Source organism: Pinus tabuliformis, chromosome 5_1 (assembly GCF_031772625.1).
Source record: "Pinus tabuliformis cultivar Carrire ecotype Pingquan chromosome 5_1, CPIR1, whole genome shotgun sequence".
Lineage (NCBI taxonomy): Eukaryota > Viridiplantae > Streptophyta > Pinopsida > Pinales > Pinaceae > Pinus > Pinus tabuliformis.
The window spans coordinates 495,411,698-495,420,456 of NC_142305.1; positions in this window are offsets into that span (position 1 = coordinate 495,411,698).

Below are 8,759 nucleotides of genomic sequence, written 5' to 3' on the forward strand. Positions count from 1 at the left end.
TGTTTTTTTAAATGTATGAAATGCGATGCGGTAAGGGAAATGTTGTTTTCAAAATTTTGCATCTCGCACATTTTAAGGTAACTCATTAAGGTGCGCCTTCTAAGAATAGCGATATGCAATGCGGGCCTTAGTTTTAATAAAATGCCTTAGGACTTAGTTTATATAAGAAACGTACTAGTTTCAAAGTATTAAAGCACAAAGTCCTCTTTTGATCGCTTTTCGCTAGATTTGGTGGATTAGCAAGGCTTTCAATCACGCTTGATCATGCGATATGTGGGAAAGGGAGACATTTAATAGTTTTTTGAAAAGGTGTTTGATTGATATCTTGTTTTATTCCAAAAATTAATAAAGAAAATGCCTAAATGTTAAACTTATTTTTGGAAAGATTTTTTAAAGGGTCCCCATTTATTAATGTAATATTGATTACTACTATTAACAAATGGAGGGTTGTTGAATAGCACAACAATTGGTGATTCACTTGGAAGAACCAGTTATCTCTGAGAATTTTTTGAAATTTCTAAAACTTTCGAAATAAAGATGGTTTAGAAAATAAAAATTACATAACATATAAGGTAAGTAATACTGCTCTTTGAATATTTAAACAACATCCACTTAATTATCATCCATTTGATTATCCTCTCCTCATAAGAAAGTCACTTTGTCTACATCAGTCATTACTTGGTTTTAAAAATAAAAACAAGGAGGCTCTTCACAAATCAGTTTTTGGTATAATCAGTTGTCATTGGTAAAGCCTCTGCTGCTAACAGGCGTTCATAGCCTTGACAGAGTTACCTTTTAACCAGCAATGATTCAATATCCCACCTTGGTCAGAATACAATTTACAAAGATAAGCTTAGATTTCATACTTATTTCCATTTATTTTATGAAATATTTCCTTTTCTTCAAAATTTCATTTTTTTAATCCCTTAAAGGACAATGTCTTGGTTTGGTGACCAAAATTGATAATGCCATTCACTTGATTATAACTTAACTAAACAAGCTGGCTCTTGATGAGACCCCTTGTCTTTTGGTTAATACAATCTCAAGCCATTACCCTATTTTGATATGCAGTATTGGTTATGTCAGCTAGTTACAACCTTATGATCATGGTAAGCCGACTCTTGATGAGACCTCTTATCCTTTAAGTTTTAAGTATATTTTAGAATTACACTCTAAAAAATGTAAACTAAATAGATGCGGGGAATCATTGGCCCCTTAAGAGCTTTTGGATGAAAATTGTAGAGTTTAACGATGCTTTTCTGTAGAGAGACTTTGCTTTGTTATTGATACTTTTCTTGACTGATGTAAAGGAAAATTTTCCTTTCTAAAGTTAAGTTTGATCAAAGATCAAATAATTTTGGCAGTGATCAAGAAATTTGAGAGCAACATGACTTAACCCCTATATTTTATGTGTGAAAGTCATTTTCATAATAATCTTTACTTATACAAGAGAAAAGTCAAAAATAAAAAAAGACTATTATTTGTAAAGCCAAAAGTAAATGTTCTTCAACTTGTATTATTCTTTCTAGAAAAATAAAATAAAGGCAATAATATATAGTGAATATAAGAGATCATCTTCTATGGAAAATATTTCTTTAAGATCTGCCCATTAACAGGTAGAGATTCTCTCTTGCCTAATAAATCCTGCAATAAAAAGATTGATGGGCATATTTGTTCCACAATCTGAAACAGGCCAAGCCACATTTGTTGGAACTTGGTATGCTTACCTTTTTCCTCGTGGGCTTTATCCCATTTCAATACTAGGTCTCCGAGTTGAAATGATTTTGAACTTACAGAATTTGAATCAAAGGAAGCTTTGACTAATTGTTGATGATGTGCGTGTGTGATTCTGGCCTTTTCCCTTTCCTCTTCGAGCTTAAGGATTTGTAACTGTCTAACTTGCATAGAAGAGGAAGGAGTTTCTTCAATGAACTGAACTAGGGCTAAAGAGGGAATAACTACATTTGTAGGTAAGACAACTTCTTTCCCATAGACCAAATTAAAAGGAGAAGTGCCAATGGAGGCCTTCTGAGTTATTCGATCTGCCTGTTATCACTCCAGGAAACTCTCCAAGGTTGTAAATCAAAGATGCCTGGTAACATATAATCTTCAATATTGTTCTCTGAACTATTGGAATGAAAGATGGTTTGAATCAAGTCAGATAACCATTTCAGCTCTATTCACACTCAATACATGCATGAACACCCCCAACAACACAAGGCTTTAGACTGCTAATGCTCAATAGTTTGTAGATTTAATGGATAGATGGAGAATACTGACTATGCCAACAGATTGCATACATGAATCTATATGAATGGCTAGCTACAGGCAGCAAATGAACTTACTGACTATACTGGCAGATGCATATATAATCACACATATAAATGGCTAGCCATAGGTAGCAAAGAAGCTTGCAAATCTAATATATCAAAGCAGAGATAAGATGACAGTTATCTGGCCTTAAACACACAGAAAACCTAAACAAATTGTTCAAGTGAAAGCATAGAATAGAAGAGAAATGGACATTAAACACATAACAACAAAAGAAGCTTGTATTATTAAAGACTGTAGATGAGAAGCTTGAAGGAACAGAGGAGGAATAATCTCCAAAAGTTGAACCCCTATTACATCTTACTAAAAACCATTTATAGCCTGTCAACAATGCTCCTGAGCTCTCTAGAAGGCTTAGAGTCTTAATCTTCCTGATATATTCTCTAACTGTTTGATTCCCTCTACCGACAAGCACGGCTCGGTGGTTTTCCTCTCCTGACAAAGGAATAACTGCATCCAGATATTTTGGGTAGTGGCTACGCTGTTTGGGAGCTCTACCATGCCAGAGACACCCCACAATCATTTGGTTTGTTTGCTGAGCTGTGCTGTCGATGCCCATGACTGCTTCTCGGCCTTTGTCTCCCGGCAGTTATTTCCCGACCTTTGATTATGTGATAGAATGGGTCTTTCGGTCCTCTATTATCTTTTAAATGAAATACGGGGACTGTTTTCTAGTATAACAGAGAAATGATGCAACTGTGAGAAATCCCGCCCAACCTTCAACATTTCAGACTTCAAAAGTCCTTAAACATGGCATATATATCTATCGGGTCTGCCTTTTGGGTCGCTGTCACCTATCGTAGTTGGTAATTGATTGCTCCGCCCTTCGGGTGTACGATACAGGTCAAAGGCATAAGGACTGCGTGGCAGACGCATGAGCAGGCTGGGGATTAGACATCAACCATTGGATCAAGTGAATGGACGGCAGAGATCTCTTGGCGGGAGAAATTGGGTGGAAGTGGTAAGAGGAATTGATCGCACTGCTTTTGGGAGGAGAGAAGTAAACGTACAATGACCAGCGATTCCATTCAGGTGATGTCATGTGGCGGATGGGACAGGGCGAGTTATCACGCGGGTGGCTTGCGAGAGTGGGAGGAGTGATCACCGTTGGATTGAATGGATGGACGACGGAGATCTGTTTGCGGTGAGATGTGAGAGCGAATTGGGCGTGGGCCGTTGGATCTTGGCAGAACTGATCCAACGGTGGAGGAGCGATTGCGATATCGCATCGCGAAAGTCAGGGGGGAGGAGCCTTTATACATATCTGTCACCGATAGTGATTTAAGGCCCGGACCCAATACACCATTGTAAAATGATTTATCGCAATATCACATCCGAGGGGCAATCGACAATTGTTAAAGACTTGGCTTATGAAAGACCCGCTGAAAGCTTTGATAGCGATGAGGAATGAAAGCACCGAGGTTATATGATAGGGTCTTATGGAAGTTTTGTGCTTCACGATTAAGGACTGGGGGCTAAACAGGGGCGTTGTTGGGTTTCAGAGGGTTCAAACGGGGAATGGAGAGGTTTTAGGAGGAAAAACAGAGATAGCGGGGCTATGGAATATAAGGAAAATGAAGGAGAAGGGAGGAAAAAACTGCTGCGATCTTCCCTTCTGAGCGTAAACACACAACCAAGCTGGTATTTGGTCCTCCAAATGCTAAAGTAAGTAGCAGAGCTAACACTGGCTCCTTCTGGGGATGAGAGCCTCCCTGTGAGGTCTCAAGAACTACAGAACAATGCCTTTCCTGTAAAAAACAAATTAGCAAAATTTCCTAGTGTTCCATTGGGCATGGAGTCTACTTTGCTTATACTAAACTGATAAAATAAAATATTTACAACTTTAAGGCCAAAAGACCTTAAATGACATAAATTTTTAGAAAATGCCCATTGACTGGGCCATAAAAAACTGCTTCCCCTTCCATGCTTTTCAGCATGAAGGTATTGTTCCCTTGGACCTGAGAAATGATAAAAGGCCCTGTCCAGAAAGCATCAAACTTCCCATGGTTTCATTTCATTTCTTTTAGTGCATCCCATTTAAGGACCAAGGATAATTTTAGGGGCGAATGTTCGCCCTTTGGCGAAATTAAGGGGTTTTAAATTTTTAGTGGGCGAATATTTTGTATCATAGTACATTTTTACAAATCACCTCAAATAGCCCACCTTATTTTAAGGGAGAGGGCAAAAAAGGTAAATTTAGCCCTTGAAATTAGGACTTACAACCTTCCATTCGCCCATTTTCAAGAATAGGTTTTATTTAAGTGAATCCATTTGCCCATTTTCAAGAATAGGTTTTATTTAAGTGAATCCTATGGGCCAAATACCATATTTATAAAAGAGGTATGGTAAATTAATAAAAATATAAATAAATGAGAGGTATGGTAAATAAATAAAACATTTTTTATATTTACTTCATAAGTCACCTTGTATACATGTAAGGGTGTAAACAAATAAAAATATAAGTAAAGTGGAGGTATGGTAAATAAATAAAACGTCTTTTTATACTTACTCAAAATATAAATAAACTAGACGTATTGTAAATAAATAAAACCTCTTTTTATATTTTGTCCATAACCCTCCTTCTATTTATGAAGGCTCAAGAAAGAGGTTTTATTTAAGTGAATCCTATGGGCCAAATACCATATTTGTAAAAGAGGTATGGTAAATTAATAAAAATATAAATAAACGAGAGGTATGGTAAACAAATAAAACATTTTTTTATATTTACTCCATAAGTCACCTTATATTACGAACACTCAAAAAATGGGTTATATTTAGGTGAAACCTATGGCCAAAATACTATGGACAAATACCATGGACTAGATTGTTATTAATACCATGCAAAAAACCATTATTAACCCTAATATTAGAATTAATAAAAATAAAAATGGCACATGGTATTGACCCATGGTATTCACCAAAATGGCACATGGTATTGACCCATGGTATTCACCTGGAATGTAGCCTATTTAAATGGGGGAATTAAACCAGCATGTAGCCTATGCTAAGATTCACTAGGAATTTACAAAATTATATTATTTAGTGAAAGACTCGCCAAGATCTTATAAGATTTTATAATTGAGTAAAATATTCGCCATGCCTGGTGAGAGATTCGCCAAAAAATTATATATACATATTATATTATTGATAAAATCGCCTTCCATTTTTCCTATATACCATGGAGATTCGCCCATTTATTATATTTATAAATTTAGGGGGTTCTTAAAATTTTCCCTGTTAAGGACCATGTCTCCAACTTGAAGATTATCTGTTTTTGTCCCTTTGTCAAAGGTTTCCTTGATCTTTTTCTGATGTGCTGCAGACTTTTCAACCAATTTCTCTCTAATCTGATGTACCTCTGCTAAATCAATGATTCTTTTTTCCATATCTTCTTCCTCATCCTGTTCTTGTTGCAGGAACTTTGCCACAGGGAGAGTTAACAGAATTGGGAACACAACTTCGGTGCCATACACCAGCTTGAATGGAGAATTTCCTGTGGATCTTTTAATGGTCACTCTATCAGCCCAAAGTGCATATTTGAGCTTAGAATCCCAATTCTTTTTTTTGTCCTCCAATAGCTTCTTAATTATCCTTATCAGACTTTTGTTGGAAGATTCTGCTAGACCATTTCCTTGAGGGTAGTATGAGGTGGAATGAACCAGTTTAATGCCCATTGAGTTACACATTTCCACCAATTATTTTTCTCTGAAGGCTACTGCATTATCTGTGACTAATTTATGTGGACAACCAAATCTAGGGAAGACACACTCAATCAAAAACTTCATGACCACATTATGATCAACCTTTCTGGTATGGATTGCTTCAATCCACTTAGTAAAATAATCAGTGGCTACTAATATCCATCTGTGCTGGCCACTGGAATGTGGATTGATTTCTCCAATGAAATTCAAGCCCCACTACTGAAAAGATCCTTTTGCATGTATTGGTTTCAAGGGCAGGGACTTCAATTGTTGTTTCCCTTCGAATCTTTGGCACCTGTCACAAGATTTAACAAATGAAAAGACATTAGAAAATAAGGTGGGCCAATAGTACCTAGCTCTGAGGATCTTGTGGGCTGTAGTTTTCTAGTAATGATGTCCTCCACACATGCTGGAATGAAACTACTGCATAACTTCCATTGATTGTTCTTTGTCCAGACACCTCAAAAGCATTCCAGATGGGTCCCTCCAATAGAGCAGATTTTCAGGGATGCAATATTTTGCTGCCCTGAGTTTAACATTTCTGGCCTGACTTTGAGTAAGTCCTGGAGGGATTTCTAGCTTCAACAAGAAATTAGCTATTGTAGAATACCAATCGCAAGAAGCTATATTCTTTGTCAATGACCGCTTTTCTCCTAGTTTAGTTGCTTCTTCTTCTTCTGTTTGACCATTTTCTGAATTCGAACACATGAGGTTCATGTCCAATGTTCTGCAATTTTCTTCAGCTAATAGTCTAGCAAGACCCTGACCTCTGACAAGCTTAGTGGGCTTCAGTTCTATATTAAATTCAATTAACTTTGCAATCCATTTAGCCCTTCTTCCATCAGCATCAGGTTGTGTTAAGACATCTTTTATTGCAGCAGAAGGCACATATGCAATTATCTTGGAATGCATAATATAAATTTTGAAAGCTTTCAAAGACTTGATAAGAGCATATGCTTATTTTTCAATAATATCATACCTCAGCTCAACATCCCTTAAGGTTTTGTTGAAAAATTCCACCGTATGCTCTGAGCCTTCTTCATCTGCTTGCAATAAAACTGCTGCAAGGGTGTAAATAGAGGCAAAAGAAAATATATGGAACTCCTTGCTGTAATCTGGACTGATTAAAGTGGGAGCCTCCATAATAGCTTGTTTAATGGACTCAAAGGATTTTCTTACTGCACTAGTCCATTTGATTTCTGACCCCTTTTTCAACATAGAGGTAATATGCTTCACAAGTTCTGCAAAATTTGGGATAAACCTGCTTACAAAATTAATCTTGCCCAGAAAGGACTGGATGTTCTTCTTCGATCTTGGGACAGACAAGGTATGTATCACTTTTACTCTTTCTTGGTCAATTCAAACACCTGCAGCAGAAACAATATGTCCCAACAACTTGCCTTCTTCTAAAGCAAACTGCGACTTCTTAGGATTTACTGAAATCTCAAACCTTCTGCACTTCAAAAACACTTTATTCAAATGTTGCACATGGTCTTGATGGCTGCTGGAGTATACTGTTATATCATCAAGGTAGATAAGGACAAATTTATCCTTCTCTCCCACAAATGCTATATCCATAGCTCTCTGAAAGGTGGCTCCAACATTCATCAACCCAAAAGATATCTTGGAATACATAAAGGTGCCCCAAGGAGTGGTAAATGCAGTCTTCTCCTGATCATCTGGATGCACAACAACCTGATTATACCCTGAAAATCCATCCAAGAAAGACATCACTTTGTCTCTTGAGACCTTCTGCAGCAAGTGCTCCATCTTGGATAGAGGATAATTGTCTTTCTTGGAGCATTTATTTAAGTTTCTGAAATCAACACAAAGTCTGATTTCTCCACTTTTCTCCCTCACCACTACTAGGTTGGCTACCCACTTGGAATATCTGAGAGGGACTATGATTTTGGTAGACAACAACTTTTTTATTTCTTTTTCAATCAGAGGGAGGAGCATAGGATTTATTGGTCTCAACTTCTGTTTGAAAGATATGGTTGCCTTTCTTTAAAGGGATTTTATGCTGGATGATATTCTTATCATATGTTTTCAGGTCACTATATTCCTAGGCGAAGACATCAGCAAATTGCTTCATTAATTTGCAGTATTCAGAACTTTGGTCAGTAGATAGATAAGAAAACAGATTTATGTATCTAGGCTGACCTGGACTCCTTATATCATGCTGAAGACTACAGATGGATCTTTTTTTGGGCAACCTTATAAGGTATATCGTTTTGGTCAAACAATCTTTCTAGAGGAATTAGACCCTTAGGAATATGATTGCTGGGAAGCTGGATGATGTTATTTTTTCCTATTTTGTTTCTAAGCTAGGATGGGGGCTTTCTTGCAAGGCTTCATTCTCTTGGTCAATTTGCATTTCAGAAAATTCATCAATGACTTGCAAGAATCTATTCACTTCATCATCATCACCAAAAACCTTCCAATGGTGGACATTATCAGGCAAGGGTGGTCTATACTTCATTTGGACTTCATAAACTAGTCTGGGAGGCATGGGAGGGATAAACATGCTAGCAGTCACAGCAAGGGAATCAGCAAGTTGATTTTTGGTTCTAGGGATATATGAAATACATAAATTATCAAAAGAATCTTTGAGTCTCCGTACCTCATCTCTATATGCTTTCAGCCTTGGGTGCTTTGTTTGAAACATTCTATTTACTTGCTGAGTGATTAGATCAGCATCTCCAAACATTAAGGCCCATTAGCTGA